We start from the raw sequence: 25319 nt of genomic DNA on the forward strand, positions 1-25319 counted from the left end.
AGCCAACACAGTAGCCGCTCGGCCATCGTAGGCGTATTAAATACCTACTTATAATTCAATAGCGATCAATACCGGTCTCTTCTGCTTCTGCTTATAAGGGCATGTCACTGATACAAAAAAAAACATGTTTAATGATTTTTATACAATATTTCAATGAAATTTTATGTTGCTAATACCGTTTATGTTTGAAGTTGATGAAAACCTTCTCTAAACGGAGCTTAAATAATGTGTATAAATGATATTAAACAAAATATTACTAAAACTAAGAAACCCTGAAAGATGAAATTGTTTTTGATGGTTGGTACATTATATTATATTACGACCGGGATGGACGAGTTGTCAAGTATCCACTTCTGAAAACGTGGATTGCCGAGTTGAATCCTGCGTCTGGTAAATTCACATGCTGTTTCTATGTATTTTACCACGTTTTTCTTAGCTCGTATTCTTGTTTGTCCGGTGGTTGTTTATCCAGTACAAATCTTGCAATCGATTTTTAACTAACTTCTCGACTAGCTAGGCATTTGAAACTTTTAGAATATATCAGAACACGATGTCAATCCATTCTTTTAATACTTTTAGCCAACTTTAAGTAGAATTGAATTCATTTTCAGTTAATTCTGTTTTGTATGAAAAGTTATTTCGGAAGAAATCCGTAATCCAATCCACTATTATTGGTTGCTAAGGGGGTGGTTCCTGGCAACTAAATTATTAATATATACGTGCGTTACTATGGAAATCAAAATGACATTTCAGTATTCTATATTTGTTTGTTGCAAAATAGCAAAAAATGATTTGTTGACAGTTGCCTTATTTGTCCTAAATTATTAATACATAGAATTGTCAAGATCATAATATGATTCAACAGAAAATTTAAAAACGTGGTATATAAAAAGTTCTTTTTATCTTGTAATTTTTGACTCTCTAAACCAAATACATGAAAATTTAAACGAATGGCTTAATAAACATTTTGTCCATGTTAACTGTTAAAAGAACCTCTTCAGGAGGACAACTTGCAATGGCCATTTCAAACAATAAACATGTACGACTTGTACAGAAACTAAGACATTTATATTATATATATAATGCGAATTGGTGTTACTATAACTATCTGCGAATGGGCATTATATGACAACTATTTAAATAGTTAGTAGCCAATTATATTTCCGAACCACTGTGTTTCTGTGATCAGCAACCTGCCTCCACACGAGTCACATAAAATAAATATTTTGAACGTTTTTTTTTTTAATTAATAATAGTAGAGATTTTGAATAGCCTTATATGGTTACATGTTATAGGATAATACGCCAATTAAAACATACCAGATACGATTTTATTATTCGACTGGACAAACCTACGTACTTAATCACCGCTATGCATAGTGTTTGACAATGCTAATTCGTATTAGACCAGTAATTTATTTAATCACAGGTGACTAATATAATCAATAAAAAGAAATATTAACAAGTATAAGTAGGTAGGTAGGTACATACTACTTCGATCAAAAAATACTTCATTCAAGATATTATTTTGATGTGGGAATAGTGAATAATAAAAAAAACACACATAACCGGATTGCAATAATATCTACCGATGAAATCATTTTATATGCACAACAAAATACTAACACTATAAATGAGTTTTCAATATTACGAAATTCATTCATAATGTTTGTTTTGTACGTAATTTACATAATATTATTATTATCACGTATTTTATTTTGACGATTAGTAATAAATACGTATAGAGTTATTTTAAAGTAAGTATACAAAAAGAATTAGTGTTTAATATAGCCGCTATTACTAGGTATATATTATATTGTTTTCGAGTATTCACCTCGATAAACAACTATTGCTCTTCTCATCAAAAGCACATTCTTTTAAATTTTATTTATTAAGGAAAACAAACATTGATTACAAATAATCTATATACAAATAGATTAGAGAAAAGATATTACAATCAGCAAAGTTTCCATATCTATATAAATTATTAATGTCAATTGTACAAAATTTTGGAGATAGCGCGTTTAAATGAAATAGGTGAATTATTGAAAGGATCAATAGTGGAGAAAATATTATAATTTAAACATGAGCGCCGAATTTTGACAAGGAGTTTTGTGCAAAATTAGAATCACTATGACTGACATGGTACAAAGCTTGGTTTTGAGTAAAACTTGATGGACAATGGAAACGCACCCTTTTGAGTAAGTTTGGTGAGTCAATAAAACTATTGATAATTTTCAAAAGAAAATACTAATCAGATAGAGAACGTCGACTTTCCAAAGATGGTACCATGAAATATGCAGTGGTCAAAATAGAAATAACTGTCGTTTCTGTCATGTACCTCATTACCGAGGATGGTGATCACTAAAATTATATTCCATCCATCTAGAGTTATTCTTTGCTGATCCTATAACTTCACTTAGTCGTTTTCTTGGTGGTATGGCTCCATCTGGAAGGCGCATGCCTTTGCAACCTCCTCCCTTCGACGCTACCAGAGATCACCCGTCTCTCCAAGCTGCCAGGATATTGCTTACCACGTGACCGAATAAATGAAGTTGGCTCTTGCAATTGGCTGAGAGACGTTATTTAATGCCAAGATTTCCAGCTTCTGCAACAAAAATATTTGGAATAAGTACTATGTGCAGTATATTTTATATTTATAATTACCATAATATAACTGAAAAATGGAGCTCTATGTAAATTTAAAATATTTTTTCTAAGGTTGGAGCGCTCTATCTATCAAATATATTATAAAAGGCATTTTTTTAAGTTGTAGAGAATTATGTTTTTTTTACAAAATATGTAATAATTAGGCTTAGGATTCTTAGGTATTTAAATTTTTTTTTTGAGCAGCCCCACAACCAAATATCTATCTGTTTCAGACAATTTTGAAACATTTAAGCCCTATTTGTTAGCATCTATTTTTGGATAATTACATATTTTTACATATTCTATGATTAAGCACATATTTTCAAATACACACAAGATTTCAATGTTCCTGGACCAATTAAATAGTGTTTTAAATAAAAATACTGGACTTCAAACGCTGCAGAATATTAAAGCTGTTTTGGAAAATCCATCAGATTCCTCGGATGTATCAATTTTTTCTACTTCAGAAATACATACGCAATAATAACATCTGTAGAAGTGGAAAGACGTTTTTCCGTGTATAAAAATTTGATAAGATCAAATCGTCGAAGATTCACTTTCTAAAATTTAAAGCATTATTTTATTATTTATTGTAATAAAACGTTTTCTGTTTGTGAATAAATAATAAATTAAACTGTTGAAATATAAATGATTTATTGTAATAGTTACCTACGTATTTAAATTTTTAGCAACTATTTTTGTTTTTTTAGCACATATTTATGAAATTTTAATGACATATTTTCCAATTATATCTACATATTTTAGGTACCTATTATTCATTTTTTAGCACCTAAAAATCCTAAGCCTAGTAATAACTATTTTTATCACTACTACTGGTGAAGAGATGTTGTGAAAAAATCGGTTTGGTCCACCATTTTTCCAAGATGATGGCCGTCTTCCCGATGTATACCAAGACCGAAAACTCGGGTTTTTTAATACGACCCCAAACTATAAAATATATCTATAAATTATTAGATTTACCTTACCAATTGCAGTGTAAACATACCCCACTACAGCTGGCCTAGTATGAAAACAGAATCTGTTTTAATCTGATAACAACATGGAAATATCCCCAAAATAATTATACAATTTATAAAGTTATATAATATTATTCGTTTAATACTAAAACAGGCCTTGAGCTCCAGAAGAACCTCAATACATGCCAGAATATTTTCATCAGCTTCGTGATTGATAGAAAGCCTTCCAGGAAAGATATATAGAACGCAATTCTCAACGCCATCTCAGTGGTCTGAATTTCTCCGCACTCAAACAAACTACTTCATATCCAATTGTCAATCAGGCACGTTACCAAGTGATCTAATATGACCAAGGAATTTCTTGAAAAACTATATGGTATTTATAAACGTCAAGAAATACTTACTCTTTTCACTGGCGAAGGAAATAATATATTTTAATGATGGATACCTAGTTGTCAAAAGAATTTGTAAGGTACTCAAAAGTATAATAAAATGATTTTAACGTTGTGTACTTTGGAATACTGTATTGCCATTATGTACGTACCTAAAGAGTGTGCTAGCTACTCGTACACCGTTTCCAATGAAGCTTAAAGCTCTGTTCATACATGATCGGTTTATTATTAATAAATTTATGCATCAAAATGATATAATATCATATTATTATACTCGTAGTACCTATGTGTGTAAATAAAAAAAATCATTCTGAATATTCCAATTTTGAAATATGTGCACTATTTCTACATTAACACTTCAAAGAAATTTTTCGGGAATTAACGAATTAGGAGTGGCCAAGTTAAATTATTGTATTATCTTAGTTACGCCGTCGATGGCCGTGCGGCTTAAATATCGGCTTATAATGTCGTAGGTCCCAGGTTAAAATTCTGGCAAATGCACATTTTGTTTTTGAGTTAAGTATGGACCTATTAGGTTGAGCAAGTGGCTAACATCCATTTCTCGTACAAACAATATTCTGAATACAAACCTCCACTCCGTGGAAGTCCATGTGATCTTTTTAGGATCGAACATATTTACAAATTATTTACTGACAATAATAGTATTATTATTATTATGATAATAATTAATTATATTCCACTTTCAAGTCTAAATCATACCACATTTGTTCACATAGGGAGTAGTGCCGGGCAGTTATCTGTAATAATAGTTTTATTGCAACAATTTAATTATTTTGTAGTTTCACGTTGCATTTGGTTACCATACTTTACGTTTCTTGCTTGTCGTAGGGGGGTTTTTTTTAATTGCCATTATTTTATTATAATGTTCAGGTAAATAATAATGAATTTAATAAATAAATTGATTTTTTTGCAGACAGGCGCCCTTAACAACATATTATTCTGATCAACACTAACTTGATACCAAGAGGTGATGGACCGAAGGAAAGTGAAGCGATCTTGTGCTTTCCCTATGTTATGGTGAAATAACTATGTAAGTAAACTAACCGCTGGAAAGAGTGTATTTTTTGCATCAATGCAGTTGATAGTATCAGAATTCACCGTGAGATATTGTATCGGAAACTGATGCCGTATGGCATTGAGATGAAATTTATGTCAAAAAATAACACTCATTTTAAACAAAAATTTTAAAAAAAATATAGAACGTTCCATCTAATGTCACTTGGATACAGTCTTCTTTTATGTAACAATTTATTCTCTAATGTCAGAGAGAGTAATTCTTATTGATTGCTACAAATTTTAAAACCTATTGGACCCACCTGCAGGCATGTGATCGTATTGTTGGATCAGCAGAACAAACCTTCTCCCTCACAACTTTTTAAAATGTATTTTCTCTGTCGACGTAAGATTAATAAATTATGAATTTTATTGTTCTTCTTACAATATTACGTGTAGAGTGAGCAAGATAAAAAATATTTAATTATTTAAAAAAAATATATAATAATTCTATCGTTTGACCATATCGCAATAGGATCATATTTGTTATGAGAAATGGTTGTTAGCCACTTGCTTAACCTGTTATTTCAATACTCTGACTCCAAACACACTTTTAAAAATAATATGTGTACTTTCCAGGCCCATATTCAAACCTGGGACCCACGACATTATAAGCCGATGCGTTAGCCGCTCGGCCATTGTGGGAGTCAAACTATCAATTAATAACTATTAAATGGTGAATTATTCTCTGTCGAGTTATGATAAATTTGCATTCAGTTTTTGGCGAGCATTTGATAGATATATATTGCTTATCTGACAAAATTGCGTGGGAAAGGGAAAGAAAAAAAATGGGAAAGCTAAATGTTATTAACATATTAGTATAGTAGGTATTTTTCTACAGATAATGATATTTATTCTATTTTTATGTAACATTAAAACCAATATTTAAAATATGTACTAAGTATACCAATTTTATTTTTCACTAAATGTGCAAAACAAGGTTAAAATCCAGAAGAAGCTTTATGGCGACAACCATACCTCTGACAGTCTAATAATATAGACTATCCGCATGGGAAGCGAATCTAGCCTCTGAGGGTCTCGAAGATTGGGTAAAGCCAGCAGAGCATCTCCCACCCGGAGCCAATCTCGGGTACCGTACATGGAAAACCCTAAATAGACCGAGAACCATGGTAGGGTGCAATCTAGACAACATGGTGAAGTGTGGGGTTCTCTGGTGACCAAACCTGCAAGTGCGGTGAAACGCAAAGCATGGCGCACCTTTTTTCATGCAAGGCTTGCCTAGTAAGCTGAAATCTGCGAGATTCTACAAGCCGAGGAAAATGGTATTGCCTTCGCCAATTTCTGGAGCGACACATTGTAGCTATTGAAGACCCGATACGACGAATAAGGCCCTCCTCCCACGGCGCAATTGAAATCTAACGGAACTGGTTGGAGATGAAACTCATAAACTGTCCAATGTGACGCTTCGCATACGGCGCTACTGAAACTCACTTGAAATAATAATCACATACCCTCAAACTGTCAAACTGGACCATCAGCTGTTTTGTACAAAAACCAACAACACGCACGCTGCTGCGTTTACTCGAACACAATTAGGTTATTTCAATTTTGCTTATCTTGGACTTTTGACGTCTTGGGTTGTTATAGTTTGTATAGCATGACGCTTGTTACGCAGTGCTACCAATATTGGTAAGAAAATATGATTTTCACCGAATCTATTGAAATTGGTACCACTGTTTTACGGTGACTGGAAACTTGAGAGACCGCGCGACTAGCATATCGCGTCTCTTCGCGACCGTTTTGAAAGAGTTTGAAAGATTCTAGTCTCGACATCAGCGAGCCGCCATTGAAATACATTAGCTAGAATCTAGATACTGGTTGGAATATTAGTTTCAGTTCCGTCAGATTTCAGTTGCTCCGTGGGAGGAGAGCCTGAGCTACCAAATGGCAAATTTCACACCACACCAGATTTGCTCTCATATAGAGTTGTACCGGGCAGCTAGTGTACTATTAAAAAGATGTGACTGTTTCTTTAGGTTGCATTCACAATGACCGCGACGGATCCGACCGCCGAGGTAAGCAAATGAGGTTTGATTTATCCATTTTAAATTAAACCTCATAGAACTCAATCCGCATTCACGCTTGTATGCAAGCCGTTTCATTACCGCTTGTGCATTTTTTTTTTTCATTTTCAATTTTTATTCTTACGTCCTAAATGGTAATATTTTTCAAAAGCGTTTCTGTGGCTCTCAACTCGCCTGAATTTATGTGTACGCGTTATCAGGGTCAGAATAGGTTTAATCCTTATTTATTGTATTATTTAAGGAATTAAAGTAGTCATAAATCTTGATGCGCTGAATATTATAGTGATTCCGATTGAATAAATTTTTAAATTCATAAATCTTCCGAGCCTATTTGATAAATAGGCATTACATAGTTTATAGTGGTTATTGTGTGACACAGAGTATAGGCAACATCCATTTTATAGATATTTAGTAACACAAAAACAACATTTTAACATTCATATAATGACTATCTTTGTCAAACTAATTCACCAGTGACTATAGAAAAATTATATTGCATTATAAAATAATATTATGCCTTTAAATATTTTATAATATGGAAACTTATAAAACTTCTGTCTTCAAGCAACGCATGGCTTACCTACTCCTACAGAACGTCACTGATTTTAACATGTTTTGATGATATTATTAAAAAAGCTATTTTTAGGTTTGCTAGAATTGACTTTTTAGGTGACATTTATTTCTAAGAAGTTAATTTATATTTCAACGATTATAATTATATCATATAACTTTCTTTAGCACCAGTGAAGGATTACCATTTTTTTTAAATACAATGAAAATATAAAATAAATTTAAATGCAAATATTTTATTATGCTTCGGGTAATATTTTGTGAGATATACGCATATTTTTAGATTCGGTATAATTTAATAACTTTATAGGTTAAAAATGTTTCTTTTAAATTGTCTGGCGAATCAGTTTCATTGAATCAGCGAAACTATGCATTTCATTGCCACCTTCTTCCGCAGAACTAAATTATTTCATTAATCCATCGGACTATAGGACGTTTTCTACCTAATCCAGCTGAATGACAGTGACTTTGTCTTCTTCGTGCCATGTTTCCATAATATAATATAATATTTTGTAACATTTTAAAATATAATAAGTTAAAAATAAAAGTACAGTAAAAAATAATACATTCTTTTCTAGTTCGACGTCATTCTATTCGCCCTAAGTACTTTGGTCAGAATCCGATGGATGTAGGATCAAGACCTGTTTTGTGTCATATTTAAAAATATATGATCATTTCTGAGGTTTTCCAGTGTATGTATTTGTATAGGTAATGTTATATTCTTAAATCTCGTTTATTATTAGTTGAAAAAAAATAGTTTACTAAATGTTTATTAAATATAATTAAATTCAGTACCTACATACTTAAATATGAGGATTAGGTATACATAGTATTATATACTATAAAGCGTACACTGCCTAATTCATTTCTGTGTCGGTAGTCTTAACTCTAGACATTGTATTTGAATCTTAAAGAACTCTCGAATTGAAAGGTGATAATGGATAATAGATCATTAATAAATAAATAATCGACCTTATGAATGAAAATTCCTTACGGCTAAAATACTCAATGTTAACATTGTAATGCGTCTAGGAAAAAACTTCTGTGGTGGTCAACAATGAACCATACATACACGTCATAATTTTGTTATGATTCGTACTCATTACTGCCTACTGTAAATACCAACGTTAGCTACTTGGTTAGAACTAAACACCGCCTGCTCAAGTCTGACATTCGGGTGGTGCTGCTTTACGATACCGTAAGTCCGTATTCTTTATGCTGGCGTGCGGTTTTCCCCCCTTAATTAAAACTGCATTCCCTCTCGTTCCCTCCCATTGAAAACTTGCAACAGTCGAACGCGATGACACTACGCTTTCCGTCCGCGAGCGACGTGACGTGAACGCCAGCATAAAGAATACGGACTCTAGTTACGTGTCCGGAAACTTGTAAGTATGCAGTTCGCCGTGTTACACTTCACCGTGAAATGTTGTATCGGAAATATATGGCCGTATATTAAAGACCGTCCAGCCCTTAGACTATAGATACATCCTATAGGTCCAGCATCTTTGGTCGTATAGTACCTACTGACATAAAATTCATGTTTAAATAAAACACGGTTTTTATCGGTTTACATTTTACAGGAAGCCAGTAGCAAACAAATTTTGAAAATAGCCGATATACTGGATTATTTGTTAGGTTAGGTGAGGTTTTCATTCTTGAATTCATGAATTTTACCAAAATTAGCTATGACAAGTGTTCATCTCTTCTTGGTCGTGCACTCGTGGCTGAAGATCGTGACAACATTTAAATTTTGCCATCCTTTGAGCGACCAAGACTTTCCATCCTTCTCGATCTTCCGCTTCTCTCAGGGCAGAATGGATGGTGCCCCCAGTCAGCTCTTTCACTTGGTCGCTCCATCGCGCAGACGCTCTTCCTCTGCTTCGCCTTCCCTAGAGGCTACCCAAAACTATCAGTCTTTCCAGGTTGTCCGGTCCGCGCCTGACAATATGTCCAAAAAACTGCAGAATTCTTCTCAGACATATCGTCCAGAGCCATTCCTTTATCTTCAGTCTCTGGATGATTAACTGGTTCGTCTTGTGCTCCGTCCAAGTAATGCGAAGCATTCGGCGCCAACACCACATCTTAAAGGCATCAATTGCCTTCCGTCCTCTTGCCTTCAGGGTCCACGACTCGACTCCGTATATAAATATCGATGTTTGCACAAGCATCATTTTTGTGGCAATCGAAATTCCCCGATCCTTCCATATAGTGGTAAGGCGTGTCATCGCATTTTTTGCAATCTGTGTGCGCCTTTTTATTTCCGCTTCGCATCCGCCCTTTCCACTGATGGTTGATCCAAGATATACAAACTCGTCGACTGTTTCGAGGTTTTGGAGTGTACTTGGTATTGGTAGAAGGTTGGCCCGATCAACAACCATTAACTTGGTCTTATTCCTATTAATAAGGAAGCCGTATTTGCGACTCTCTTCCATGTTCATATTGAATCTAATAAAGTTGAAGAACGTAAGGTATACGGTCATTTCTTTCCGATAGAAAGCTCACGGCAAACTGTGGCACGGTGAAACGTTTTACGTACAATTTACATGTAACCACCTAATTATGGCACTTTGTGAAGACTCGAAGCAACTCTATGATGAGAGTCTAGAATAGGTGTCCAGTATAACGTTGTCAGTAACGAGGAGGTAACACAGTACTATCTTGATAAATCTAACGTAAAAAATGTATTTACCATTCGGCTTCGTACCTACTATAGATGGATGCATTAACACTCCCGTTTCTGTAATGTAACCTTAGGTTACCCAGCCCGTTTAAACCGTGAATATTTCAGTTAATATGGAATTAGGCTCATACTTTGGCTATTCCTAGAATCATCAATATTACATCAAATTAAAATATTATTTTCAAAATCGACAGTATTAGTATCCAGCATATCCAGTAAATACAAATAATTGATACATATCCGTTAGATTTCATTTACAGGTCATAAATTATAAATGCACATTGCAAACAGAGTGCGACACGATGCGAATAAAAGAGATAGATCTAAAAGTTTATACAACACAGAGAGACATAAGTTCTACATTATGAAAAAGAGATATGAAAGTAAGTAGTATGACTTATAGGCTATAATAATGTATAGAAATATTTTTATGATTATAATTAAGTTTTAATAACTTTGTGATAATTTTATAGATAAAATAAATAACAAATTATGATGATGAATCCTTATTAAACTTATTTATGTTGCCAAAATGGGCACGTTCCTTTACCTTCCGTAATATTGTCAATCTTTTACGGTAACGTAAGGTAACATCACCGGAACGGGCGTAATTTAGTAGCATCGTAAAGGGAAGGTTAATAGAGTATCAGCGTGGACCACTAAATACTATCTATTAACATGATATAAATTATATATCACTTCGATCGTAACCTGCAATTTCAAGTCGCGTCCTGACTATGTAACCATGTATGCGCCCTTAGAATAGTTTTTCTGGATAAAATAACTGAAATTAATACAGATTGTCGAAAAGTAACTTTTCTATCGAGAATTTAATAACATTAATATGTTCTAAGAGGTTCAGAGCTTCACGTACCTGGGCTCTAACCTAAACACACTCAATAAAACAACAGAAGAGGTGAACATACGACTCATAGCTGCTAATAAGTGCTTCTATGCCTGTAAGGGTCTACTGAGTCTACTATAGCAAACTGCTTATCTACAAAACAGTTATTCGACCAGTAGCTACCTATGGCTGTGAGACATGGTGCCTCATTCAAAGGGAAGAACATAAACTGGCCATATTCGAAAGAAAGATCCTCAGTAGAATTTTCGGGCCCACATTGGAAAATGGAAGTTACAGGATAAAAATGAGCCACGAGTTAGAAGAGTTAATAAAACATGAAACGGTGGTGAAATTCTGTCGATCCCAAAGACTAATGTGGGCTGGACACGTTGAGAGAATGCCTGAGTACAGGACGCCAAAAATCATGACCATGTGGATCCCACAGTGGAAACGGTCTAGGGGCAGACCAAAGTAGAGGTGGGCTGACTGTATCGAAGAGGACTGGAGAAAGATGGGGAGGGCTGGAGACTGGAGAGGAGCAGCCAGGGAAAGGAGCGTGTGGAGGACAATTGTAGAGGGGCCAAATCCCGCCCCGGGATGTAGTGCCGAGAAAGATGAATATGTTCTAATGTTATTAAATATCTTAAAAAGAGCATGTTCTTACAAGCAATAAAAAGTGATGATCAACCTAGGTATTTAATTTTTCATAGTTAATGTAAAAAATATATGAATATTATTTACATTAAAATAATGTTCCTACATACTTACCTGTTATTTTTTTATCAAAAGTTATGATAAAAATAAATGGGAAACTTGCTTTTGCTTCATCTTGTACAATCAATACAACATAAAGAAAATCTTTTTGATTCGGTATCTTTTCAAATAAGTACAAGTATTATTATGATTTCAAATCTCTAAAAATTTCAAGAGAATGAATGAATCGAGTGTTTTGAATTCTTTTACCTTATTTGGGATACCGGGAATCGATTCAAATTTGTGATATTTTTGTAAGGGCCTACGCACATCTTATTTATAGTAATTGCTAAAGGATAAGACACGTTTCATGAATAAACAAAAATATCAATGAAGGTTTGATTGTTTCACAAGAAGAGATGTAATTTCTGTACCTCAGAGTCAGTGTTTCTCAATTACATTATTGTATCTTTCAGTGAGAATGAAATATTTGAAGCTATTCATACAAGATACACAAAATTCTTAAAATTTAATAGCCATGAGTACTTACATCAACACTGACTTAAATTACGTTTTCCCATAAGTTCTCGTACGGGATTCGAACCCTCGATCGACAATTTCATAATATGACACATACCAAACTTCCGTCGCGGGCGTATTTCTTTTCGCTGTTTTATAATACTTATACAAAATGTATCTTACTTCCTTTTAGTTTAATATATATGTGTCTCTACATTTCAAAATCAGCCAAGTCGACCTTTAGGTATTTTCAACTTTTTTTTGAATTGCTGAAGAACTACTGCTTTCTATTATTTTTGCATTATCAAAATGTGGAATTTATTAATTTTAAATATTCTATACTCGAAATAATATAAACTTTCACCCTTGTGACTGTGTATTTGAGAAAACAAAAAGCTGTTTTTCTCCTATTCATCTATTATGGACTTGGCTGATTTTGAAATCTAGCGACACATATATACATTTTCAAACAAATTTATGCATTAACTCTGTTGTGTAGTGAATTCAATGAATAAAAAATAGGTTATAAAAATATTAGCAAGTGCAAGTTAATAGATACATTATAACTAAAATTTAGAGAGATCCAAACGTCGGTTAGTGATTAAGACACTTAATTATTGAGACCTTGATTATGTAATAGCCGGGAACCAAAAATTAATGCAATTCAAGATGTAAAAATTACTAGCTAATTACATCGATATTAGATAGTATGCCCGTGGCTTAATTGGTCGAATCCGAATCGTAATTGAATCCAGTCGATACGGGTTCTGACGTCGTAGTTTTTCTGGAGTTTTTTTTTCAATTTATATACATTTATTATTATCATTTATGGCACTTCAAGCCTTAGTGGCTCTTGGCCTCCTTTAAATCCTGCACGATCGAGCGCCGACACTCTGTAGTGGCTTGGACCGAGCATTCTTAAATCTTTTGTGGCGCAATTCAGTTATCTCAATTTCGACAGTCCACGTCTTCTCTTGACCTAGTAGGTTGCGTATATAGCCCACCTTCCTGGTATGGTTACATGTAAGTCGTACGTATGCAGTTCATTGTGGGACACTTATTCGTGCACCGCAGTACGTGAAACATGAGTTCGTATAACATTTTATCAAATGACGAGTTCTTCGTTGAACATTTCGCCGTGGAATACATTTGTACGTATCTTACAAAATGCGGCGATAGTTTTCAAATAGTTCTGTTCTAATTAGATTAACCCTAACCTAACCTAACCAAACCTAACCTGGTAAAGACATCTCCACATGTTGTAGCATACGTACAAATATACTCCACGGTGAAATGTTCAACGAAGAACTCGTCATTTGATTCAATGTTACACGAACTCATGTTTCACGTACTGCGGCGCACGAATAAGTGTCCTGCGGTGAAGTGGTTACGTACAAATTTCCGGATACGCCATAGAGTATAATACACAACTCCTCATTATACATTGACCTTCAAATGCCATCTTCTTGAATAGCCCCAAAGATTCTTCTCAAAACTCTCCTCTCAATGGTATCCATATTTATCTTATCCTGTTTGCTGAGTGCCCAGAATTCTGATCCATACGTTAATACTGGGCGCAGAAAAGTTTTATATAAGGTTGTTTTGATTTTCCTTGAGAGTAGGTACCTTGTTCTTCAGAAGCCTTTGGAGACTAAAATATCACTTTTTGGCGATCGTGATTCGGTGATCGTCGAACATTACATTCTCAAATTTTGAGAACTATTCATTAATATTTTTTTTTTATTAAAACAGTTTGTTGTTTGAGAACTAAAACATCAATATTTTTATAATAATATTTAGATGTTCTTATGAAACAATAAGAAAGTAATGAAAAATAAATTTCTTTATATTTTAAAAATAATTTTAACCATTTTTTTACCAAATTCGATTCTGATAAGATAATATTATGGACCTCCTCAGAGTGAAATTTGTATTAAGTAACAGGTATTTGTTTTTACGAAAAATTAATGTTAGCCACTTGCTCAATCAGTTAGGCCCGTTTCAGACGGGACACCGGTGTCGCGCTCGATATAATATAGGAGGACTTTGTATTCGAATAAAGGGGCATTTGTATTATGTTTATGGACTCCCCAGAGCTAATGAATCAACGCGTGTCTGGTACACTTTTCCGTCGGCCGCTACATTCTCAAGGCGCCGATACACTTGAATACGTGTATTAATTAAGGCTCTAAGTACCAGAAAGTTGTATTGCCTGTAGTTACAAAATACCGAGTCATTGCAGTAGAATTTCATGAAGCAGACCTTTTGAAAAATGTGGTTTTACAGTGTGAAGAAATCACGGCAGCTTCTATAGTTTTAGGTATTAATAACTCGCAAGTGTCAACACACCATCGTCAGCCTTTTTATATTGAACGAGGTTGACCACTGTAGTGCTATTTACACCATTATAAATAAAACAGGCCAACGGACTTACAACGTCAACAGGTTTAAATATTTTGCTGTATTTTTTTGACTTGCTTGAGGCACTTAGACCATAGTTGAAGTTATTGGCGTTAGTATGTAGAACACTTTTCTATAAAAATGTCAGTGTTTTTGTTTTTGGTACTTAGCGCCTTAATTAATACACGTATTCACTTGTTTTTATTACCGCAGCCAATTTGATGTTCTAATTTATAATGCGAAATTATGCGTTGACTCATTAGCTCTGAGGCGTTCATAAACATAATACAAAGGCCCCTTTATTCGAATACAAAGGCCTCCTATGTTATATCGAGCGCGACACCAGTGTCCCGTCTGAAACAGGCCTTAGATCCAAACTCTGTATCCAAATACAAATTGAAAAATAACATGTAATTTTTTTGCCAGACTAGGGATTCAAACCTGGAACCCACGTCATTATAGTTACTGTTTGGCAATCGTGGGCGTGGAAAATAATAATTATTATTTATAAAAAATAAAATTAACGGTTAATGTCGTAATTTTTTTTCTAAGGAATAAACTGTTGTTTTTATAATATTTTGAATAAAAATGATATGCGGTTAATTTTATAAATTGTCATGAATGTGGTTTAATTTATAAATTTTATTATCATTAATTAATACAAAGAAGTTAAAGCTTAATCTCTTCAAAAGTTTGAAATCATTTTTTTTGTGGTAAAATGTTATTTATGTCATAAACACGTATTTTACACTTAAAATAATGGGTTCTTCTTAAATAATACGCGTAGATCTTAAAAAAATACACTTATTATGTTTCACAATTACTCAGACTCACCAAAAAATGTCAATGGATAAAAATAAAAGCAAATTCATTACCACGTTTTTATTAGCTCATATTCTTGTTTGTCCGGTACAATTTTTTTCTTTTTTGTCCAAGATTTTTAACTAACTTCCCGACTAGCTAGACATTTGAAACTTTTAGAATATATCAGAACACAACGACAATGCATTCTATTAATACTTTTGGCCATCTTTAAGCAGAACTGAATTAATTTTCAGTTAATTCTGTTTTGTATGTTTCGGAAAAAATTCGTTAAAAGTAATATTTACTACTCACTATTATCGGTTGCTAAGTGGATCCTAGCAACTAAATTATTAATATATACGTGCGTTACTATGGAAATCAATATGAAATGTCAAAATGACATTTCTGTATTCTATAATATTTATTCAGTATTTATATCAAGTACCTACAATAAAAAGTTTTTATTAATACATAGAATTGTCAAGTTTATATGATTCAACAGAAAATTTAAAACGTGGTGTGTAAAAAGTTCTTTTTATCTTGTAATTATTTTTAGATGGTGTAATAGGACACTAATCTAGTTCAGTTTTGAAAATGTTTATTTCAGCTTCACTTTTCGGACACGGTTTCGACTAAAATATTCATTTATAAAGAATTTTTGATAAATGTTATCGAATGATGTATTATAATATGTACGTAAACCTTTAATAAAAAATCCAAGGCATTGGTAATCTAATATGACTGGTCCAGGATAGGGAAATATACTTCAAATTGTTATGTAAGTAAAAAAAAAGGTTTAATTATAGCGTCACTAATATGGCTGTATTAGGTCCAACTAACAGTGGTCATCTCTTGTCAAATTTCGATCTGTAATATACCTGATTTTGTTGCCTAACGTTAAATATTCAATAATAATTAATGCTGGCGCCACCTTTGGAGTATGTCCGTAACTTTTCAAGAATTAGCATTATTTCAACTTGAATGTCCCATTAACAAGAGATGAGTACTATAAAAATGTAATAAATACAGTGGCCAAACACTTACAAATTACATTACATTTTCTAGATTCATTATCGTATTTCACCTTGTCGAAACACCTCAATACATGTTACTAAAGTAAACAAGTTCAACCTATATCCTTCATAATTTGTAAAATATGATATAATAATTAAAAAATCAGTCTTTATGATATGTCAATATGTGATTTAAATTGAAAAAAAAACTGGTTACATTCAAACAATTTAAATAAAAAAATACATACTTATCTCATTACAGAGAAGAAGATTAATATATAAAAAATACATCCCTGAAATTCTCAATGTCATTGAAGAGCGCATTGACCACTCTCGTACCCCTTGCTAATGGTGCTTGACATCCTTGACACGAGAAAACGGTTCGGAACCAGAAGACTACGCTGTGAATTGATGGGGTGCATATAAATTCAAATACTTTAGGACGTCAGGATTGGAAACCATCCCTCAATATAAACAATGATAAACACTAATATTATTCCGATTTATTTTTCTTATAAATTTATTCTATCTACAGTAAAATAGTCGCCTGCGGCGCAAGTTTCTTTAGCAGGTAAGTATACATGCGTGCTATGGATATATATAATAAGAATCTTAACTTGGTCTGTATTTTATTCAATCTCAATAGATTCGACACCCTGTTAGACCTCTAAATACCATTAATAGAGTATATTTAGATAAAAACAATGATCAACAGTAAATTTTTCCGTTTTATTTTTCTTCTAAATTTGTTCTATCTACAGTAAAATAGTCGCCTGCAGTGCAAGTTTATTTGACAGGTATAGATGCAGGGAATGGGACGATTTGGCACCGCGAAATGGCCTCCGGCGATTGGCCTCCGGTAATTGGCCGTCGGTACAATCGGACACCGGCCCAATTGGACGCATGCATGAATACCTCATAGGAGTCTAAGCTTAAGTATTTACGTAAGGCTTCTAAATAACATTAATATAATTATTAATATGGCATATAATATATAGGTACGGATTCTGGGAAGACTCAATAAGACTGGTGATCAGTAAAGATTCTTGAAGATGTTAGTTGTTAAATATCTTGAAGAAGAATAATTTAAAGATAGGATATAAAAAAAAACCGTACGTTTATTGTAATCGCCACTTAAAATAATATAATATTCTTCTTTTCAAAAGATTCTGCGCTTCCCTAATTAGTGGTAGGTAATTACGTATGATAATTACGTATAAAGATAATTGTTGCGCTATGTATTTCGTTCACAGGTGAGCTTTGATAAAAAGTGTTTGAAAAAAAAATATTTATAATATGTGGTCGATAAAATTTGAAAAAGAAAATCCCATGTTTGATTTTAATCTGAGTATTTTGAACCGCCACATAGTGGAGATTTGTATTGATATAAAGTTATCATTGTACCAATAAAATACAATGCACACTACGCAATTAACCTATTTCATGAATTATTATCTTCTTCTTAGCCGTGCCAGGTTTTAAGTGACCACTGGACCTAACTGCAGAAGTTAACACTCCCGTAACTGTAATGTCACCCTAGGTTACCCAGCCCATTAAACTTCAAATATTTCAGTTAATATGCACCTCGTAGTTAACATGTGATTATTTACAAAATCGATGCCATTGTCCAGTAAATATATATAATATGTAATTTACAAATAACTGTCAGATTTCATTAACCTTAATTATAATAATGCACATTGCTAACAGAAATTTGCCTTCCATTATAAACAAAAGTCATACATCTAAAAGTACATATGCGATAAAGAGAGATATTTTTTTTCGACCATGTCCGATCCTAATAGGATGGTGTGGGCCTCCACAGAGTAGAGGTTTGTATTAACAGATTTTGTTTTTTACGAGAAATGAATGTCAGCCACTTGCTCAACCTATTAGGTCCATACCCTGACAGACACAACTTGAAAAACAATATGTGTAGGTACTTGCCAGACCCAGGATTCGAACCTAGGACCCACGGCGTTATAGTCCAACGCTTAAGCCGCGCGGCCATCGTGGGTGCTTTTACTTTTACCTACTGCGATATTGCCAAACTAATACGGTAACCCAAAGTGACCGGAATGGATGAAATTTACTAGCTTCGTAAAGGGAAGGGTAATTAATGCAACACTATTTTTCTCAGATGGATGATTCCGTTGAAATACATTATAAGAGGCATGCATCGTATGAACGAATGCTTTCCTTTCTATGCATTTCACTGCACTTGGATTGGTCATTAAAAATATAATTAAAGACGATTTCGGTGTACTTCAATGATGCTATCGAAAATGACATGACTGTTTTTTTGTCTGTGCATTTTGTTAAGATGCTCGTAACCTAGCCTAGCTGTCACAGAGAACGGTTACAAGTTGTCAAAATGCAATTTTATGGCAGCCATATTTTACAGACGTGGGATGTTTTTGACATAACTAGTAAAGCAACTTCCGGATGGGAGATTAAATCAATAAGTCGATAATATTTAATCAATACACCCGTTATATATTATTTCTGAGCTCATTCATTTATTTCAGTCGTATAATATATCTACTTTTAATTAAAAGTAGAGTTTTATAATGCATGGTATTGCTGGATGTTTGAATATAACATAATTAAATTTTGCATTATGAAATCCCGATGCCATAAATATAAATGATTTAAAGATAGAAACTAACGTTGTTACCAAGATTTTAGTTATAAATATGGTAGATAAATAATGAATATTTTCAAACAGAAATCAACACCAAATAATAATGTAGCAAAAGTGATCAACATATTATAATTATATAATCGATTTTCGATATCTATGAATCCCGGGATTGATAAACATAATCCCGAAGCTTTCGGGATTGATTTTTTTATCATTTTTTATGGAAAATAAAATAAAAACGAAAATATAACAGAAAAAATACTTTTAATAACAAATAACTACATTAGAAATAAACTGAGTTTGAATGAAGTTTGATTTATACCAATGTGTAAGTTGCCGATTCATTTTATTTTTTCACATAAATTAATAAAAAATAGAAAGATTGGAAAAAAAACAATGCTTACCACTATTAACAGAGTAATTCCACCATGATCTCATACGTTTTACGGCAGTTTCATATTTGGCTGACTAATTTGATTTATGAAGCGGAAAGGCCATAAGTACACCACCATGATTTGCTTTACCATTTTAAATCTTGCTAACCCATTCATTAAGTCTTTACTATCAGAAACAGCAATCTCATATTAAATTCACATTATTATTATTAACATTACAATATTATTTACTCCATTAAACTTATGTATTTCCAAGATTGAACGTATACATTATTAACAATAAATGTCTTAAATTATACTAGATTTATTTTTGACCGATTTTATCAATGTTATTTGTAAATATAAAAATTTGATATTAACAATGGAAAATAATGCCAATCCCGGGACCAGTCCCGGGATCCCGGGATTGTCAAATTGTAATCCCGAAATCCCGGGATCAGAATTTTGTCTCGGGATTGGATTCCCTAACAGGATTCCCTAAACAAGGAGCTAACAGAGTCAGCACATATTTAAATATTAATATTTTTTATAGTTTTTTTTTTAATTAATGATAATCAATTTTATACATTTTCCATAAGCTGTTTTATTCATAATTAACAAAAAATAATCTTTGCTTGATTGTTTCATCATTTGCAAAGAAATTCCATAACTAATTAGGCGTAGGTATGTCAGAATGTTTGTTTCAGGTAAATTCAAGTGTTGTTTTTAAAATGTATGTTGAGATCTATAGCAATGTTTCAAATTACTAATACATTATAGTTGGCACTCTTCGACAGTGTCATTCTTCAGTGAATTTTCGGAGATGGTGATCGTTCAAAATATTCTGCAAAATGACGAAACCATAGATTAAATTTGTCGCCGCGACAGCGTGATAGTAAACGACATGCACCTCAATTTGATTCGCGCTTAAGGCGCTGGCCTTTCTTTACACTATTATCATTGGGTCTCATGACATGTTGTAGTGCTAAAAATGATATAATAAAAATCATAATAATCATTAGAGTTTAACCACTGTCAAAAACTTATCATAAATCACTCTATCAAACGAAAAAAATGTACAGTTCACCCGTGCCAAAAACAAAATAAGTAAGTATGCTATATTGGACACGGGGAAGACATCAAGACAAACCTGTTGACAGCCGGAACTCCTTATACGTGTGCCGAGAAGCCAGCAATGGCGCCTCCACGACCACGCGACTCCGTGCCATCCCTACTTCTTGAAGTCGACTTACCCCACCATGCACCGTCACTTTTCTTTGATTGGTTTACAAGTTGATCGTGTATGATATTATGAAGTCGATGACAGGTAGAGTATTGATTTATTAGAGGAAGCGATTGTAATTTTTTCATCGTGTCAGTGAGTATACCTACTTTTAATAAGACAATGTGTATAGGTACTAAAAGCGGCGATATGACAACGGGTCGCAATCAAAAGCATCGGTAAAATTGTATATAAATAAATATGATATACCTAGGTATTTGTCATAATATGTTTGTATTTTATGTTTATATGAAAAATTAATGTGAGCCACTTGCTCAACCTATTAGGTTTAGGCAGCTCTCGGGGTGCAATGTGTAAGGCGCTGGCCTTTCATCCGGGAGATCTGGGTTCGTCCCAGTGAGAACACAATATATTTATTTGAGTATCTCAAAGCCTGGGTGTTTGTGATAGTTCAAAATTACTAACAACCACCTTGTATGAAAAAGCAAGGACATGGTTATAAATAATTAAAAAAAAAAAAAACTATTAGGTATATATTATGATACTTTGACGCCGAACACAAATTAAACAACAATATGTGTATTTGCCAGGCCCAGAATTTGAAGCTAGAATCTACGACATTATAAGTCGACACCTAAGCCGCTTGACCGTCTTGGATGTTACTTATAGCATATTAAAATTCTATGAAATCACTGATATAAAATTATTGGACGAATCAATTCCTCTATAAACAATTACAGCCTGCAGCTAAATTTCTTTGTATGATTTTGTCGAGTTAAAATAATACAGTTTATGTCAAATTGATAAGTCAATGATGGCAAATGAATGTCCAATGATTTGATTCCAAAATACTGATCGGTATTCCAGATTGCGAATTCAAATTCTTCTGAACCAAATAACTTTTGAAAAAATTCAGTTAGCAGATACTTAAAAACATATTTTTAATTGCATTGCCAGCTGCAATCAGTGCACTTAATCAAATTGTTTTTAATACGTCAGTCAATTGCTTATCAGTTATCGCAGAATATTCACTTGACCTGCAAAAGATACGGAAAATTGAGATTCTCAAACTGTGAGAACCATAAGAAATTGACCATTAATTCACTTGTAGTGCAGTAGGGTGTTGGCAATGGAAAATAATTACTAAACATTAACAAAACCAGTCGCAGCGATTAAGTCCCAATCTATTCCAGCGCATTTTCATCAGCTAGATGGATGGCAGAGAAGCCTATAAGCAGTGACGTCCCTAGATAAAATGCCGCCCCTAGGCAGTGCCAAAATGCCGCCACATTTTTTTATACTTAGGTACAGTACTTTTTATCATCCTTTCATGACTACAATAGATCTAATGTGTTATATGGTGGATACATTACTGATACTAACATGATAATATATACGACTAAATCTAATTTAAATGCCATATCTTCTTCAATAGACAGTGTCTACGATTTCAGATAGGTACTTTTAAAAATACGCCTGACAACTTCCAAAACTCGTGAGTAACTAGCAAACATAATAAATTTGGATACATTTTAAATTATGTAAATATGTAGGTATAATCTATAATTCAAATATTATTTGCAAATCTGCACGTGTTATTGCTGTTCACCAATGACTTTTTAATGGAACGATGTCTTCGTTATTACTAAGTTTAGGTAGCTATTGCTATATAAATAATGATTCTCTTCGATTTGCCGCCCGTCGGGTAACTGCTGCCCCCAAGCGACGCTCAATCTGCCTACCCCCACGGGACGTCACTGCCTATAAGGTAGGTATACATACAAAAGAAAGGAATTTAATCTCTACTTATTATAAGGAGATCAAGTATATCCGTAACGTATGTATTTTTGGGGGAATAGGGCTTCTGTGGGTCTATTCTATGCTTATCGACCGCTAAAGTGATAAAGTGAAAAATATTATCAAACTTAGGGTAGGTTTGTATCAAAATATTAGCACTTATTGTAACAATTACACGAAGCCGGTTTTTATTGTTGCAATAAGTGCTATATTTTAACAGCACCTATCTTGCTGCTGTTAAAATATCGCACTTATTGCAACAATAAAAACCGGCTTCGTGTAATTGTTACAATAAGTGCTAATATTTTGATACAAACCTACCCTAAGTTTGATACTATTTATCAATTTAGTGTTCGATAAGTATAGAATAGACCCACTGGAAGCTCTAACATTGTGCCTATCACCAGATGCGAGTTTCTTACACCAGATGCCTGTCATTCAAGGCACCAAATTTAACTAGGCTCTTCATTCATTTCCACCAGCTCGTCTCTTTCCACCCAGAAAGGCTTTCTAGACTTAATTTAGCATATTTTCGAAGAAATCAAATCGATATGCAGTGAAACTTAAAATTTATTGTAAACTTTGTTATTTTCTCCAATCTTTGGTGGAAGGATATTCAAAAGTTCTGTTTACAATCCTCATGATTGAACTAAGCTCTATTCCCATATTTCCGACATGCGCACTACGACTCCAAACTGGGGCATAATGTTCGGCCACCGAGTAAACATGGTAAACGAGGCAGTGTGAAAGGTTCCTGCTATTTTTTGAATAATAATAATATACCTATACCTGCTTTTTAGTTAGATGCATGGTTGCTACATCAGTCCCATGCAGCATCGTTTCGGGACAAAGAAGTATGGTACTAAAATGTTTTCATTCTGACACGCTTATAGCATCATGGAAATCGGCCGTACACAAATCGCGTCTGCATATACATGGCGGGTGGAGATGGGTAACTCAAATCATGATATATCGTGTTTGAAATTATACATTCACGACACTATTGGATGAGTTTGGCTTCAAGCCCAAGATTGTTGACAAACTATGTATTTTTAATGATATAGGGATATAAAGAAAACCTTTAATCCATGTAAGAACAAACATAAATTTGATATAAACTTTGGACGGATAGTTAGTAGCATGGCCCCCACAAAGGGGGGGGGGCTGACAGGGCTCTAGCCTGGGGGCCCGAGCTCAGGAAGGGCCCGGCGCGGCGAGTCGACCGGATAAGTGATATAAACGCACATCACATATCGATGGTGCAGATCACAAACCTTCTTAGTCAAAAAATACGATTTTACAGGGGAAGCTTAAAACTGATTTATTTGCAGCATAATACGATGAATATGACATAGGAGTTTTAATTAAAAGATCAATAAACTGGGCTATATTTCTATTTGACATAGGAGGTAAAGTTCAACAGATCCGTTAAATTTTTGTTGATTTTTTGATACCATAAAGTCAAAATCATAAAATTTGATATAGAAGGTTTGTGATCTGCACCATCGATATCACAAATTCTCTCTAATAGTAAAAAAAAGTCGCCTGCGGCGGTATTTTTCTTCAATAATATTATTATTTATAATTATGTGGTTATATGATACAATTTTTAATTGCATATCGATACTTGACAACTCCGTAATTCAAATAGATCATTAACTATATCTACAGATTAATTTTACCGCATACACCATTTGGAAAACGCTACTTTGTCTTTAGCGATAGGGGGGCGATGGTTAGTAGCCAGTATATTTCGAAGGTGCGAATGGCAAATTATAGATAGTTTTGTTACAAAATATTTTATAAACCGAATAACATTTTTGTCATCTTTACCAGCGCCAAATTAGCAATCATTCATTTGTCCTGGCGTTCAAAAGTGTGCACCAAATCGCCACTGCATTTAAATTTTCGTTTCAATTTTAGAACCTTTCGCTTACCGTAATTATATGTATCCGTTACAATCGAAACAAATGTATGGCCAACGTGTCAGCAGGTACCTACTCAATACTCACTCAGTAGCTAACCCGCATCTCCTTTTATCTCAATGATTCATATTGCCCGGAGACCCTAAAGAGCGCGGTAAGTGAATAACTCCGTATGCAAATAGCACCCGTGCGTAACTTATCGCGCCTTATATCTGGTACATCTTTCATTCGCGTTATCTCTAATTAGGTTAATTTATTTGCATGCTATACGCCGGTTTTTGCGCTTATAAGGCAATTATCTGCATATGTTGACATGCCACGTCGATCGCTTCTGACTGATTAGTAATGATTCAGGGCGACAAGTTTGGATCATCGATGTCGCAATACCGACGACAATAAAATTGATAAACAATTCAGCAATTCTTACTTAAATGTCAGATGGTATACATGTGTAGTTTTCGTTATTTCCATTACATTTAAATTTTGTATTACTTCCAACTACCAAGTTATTATAAACACATAACTATTTGTAGGGTTATTTATTGTTACATGACTATTTTAATAATATTACATGATAGTATGGCTTTATTATGTCGGTAGTTTTATGTCTCTTAAGTTGTGACCAAATTGACATGTATGTCATGTTACTGTCACGCTGTCTGTTATATATAGGTACA

This window comes from Rhyacophila brunnea, unplaced genomic scaffold, assembly GCF_057557595.1.
Source record: "Rhyacophila brunnea isolate RB1 unplaced genomic scaffold, BYU_Rbru_1.0 scaffold_14, whole genome shotgun sequence".
Lineage (NCBI taxonomy): Eukaryota > Metazoa > Arthropoda > Insecta > Trichoptera > Rhyacophilidae > Rhyacophila > Rhyacophila brunnea.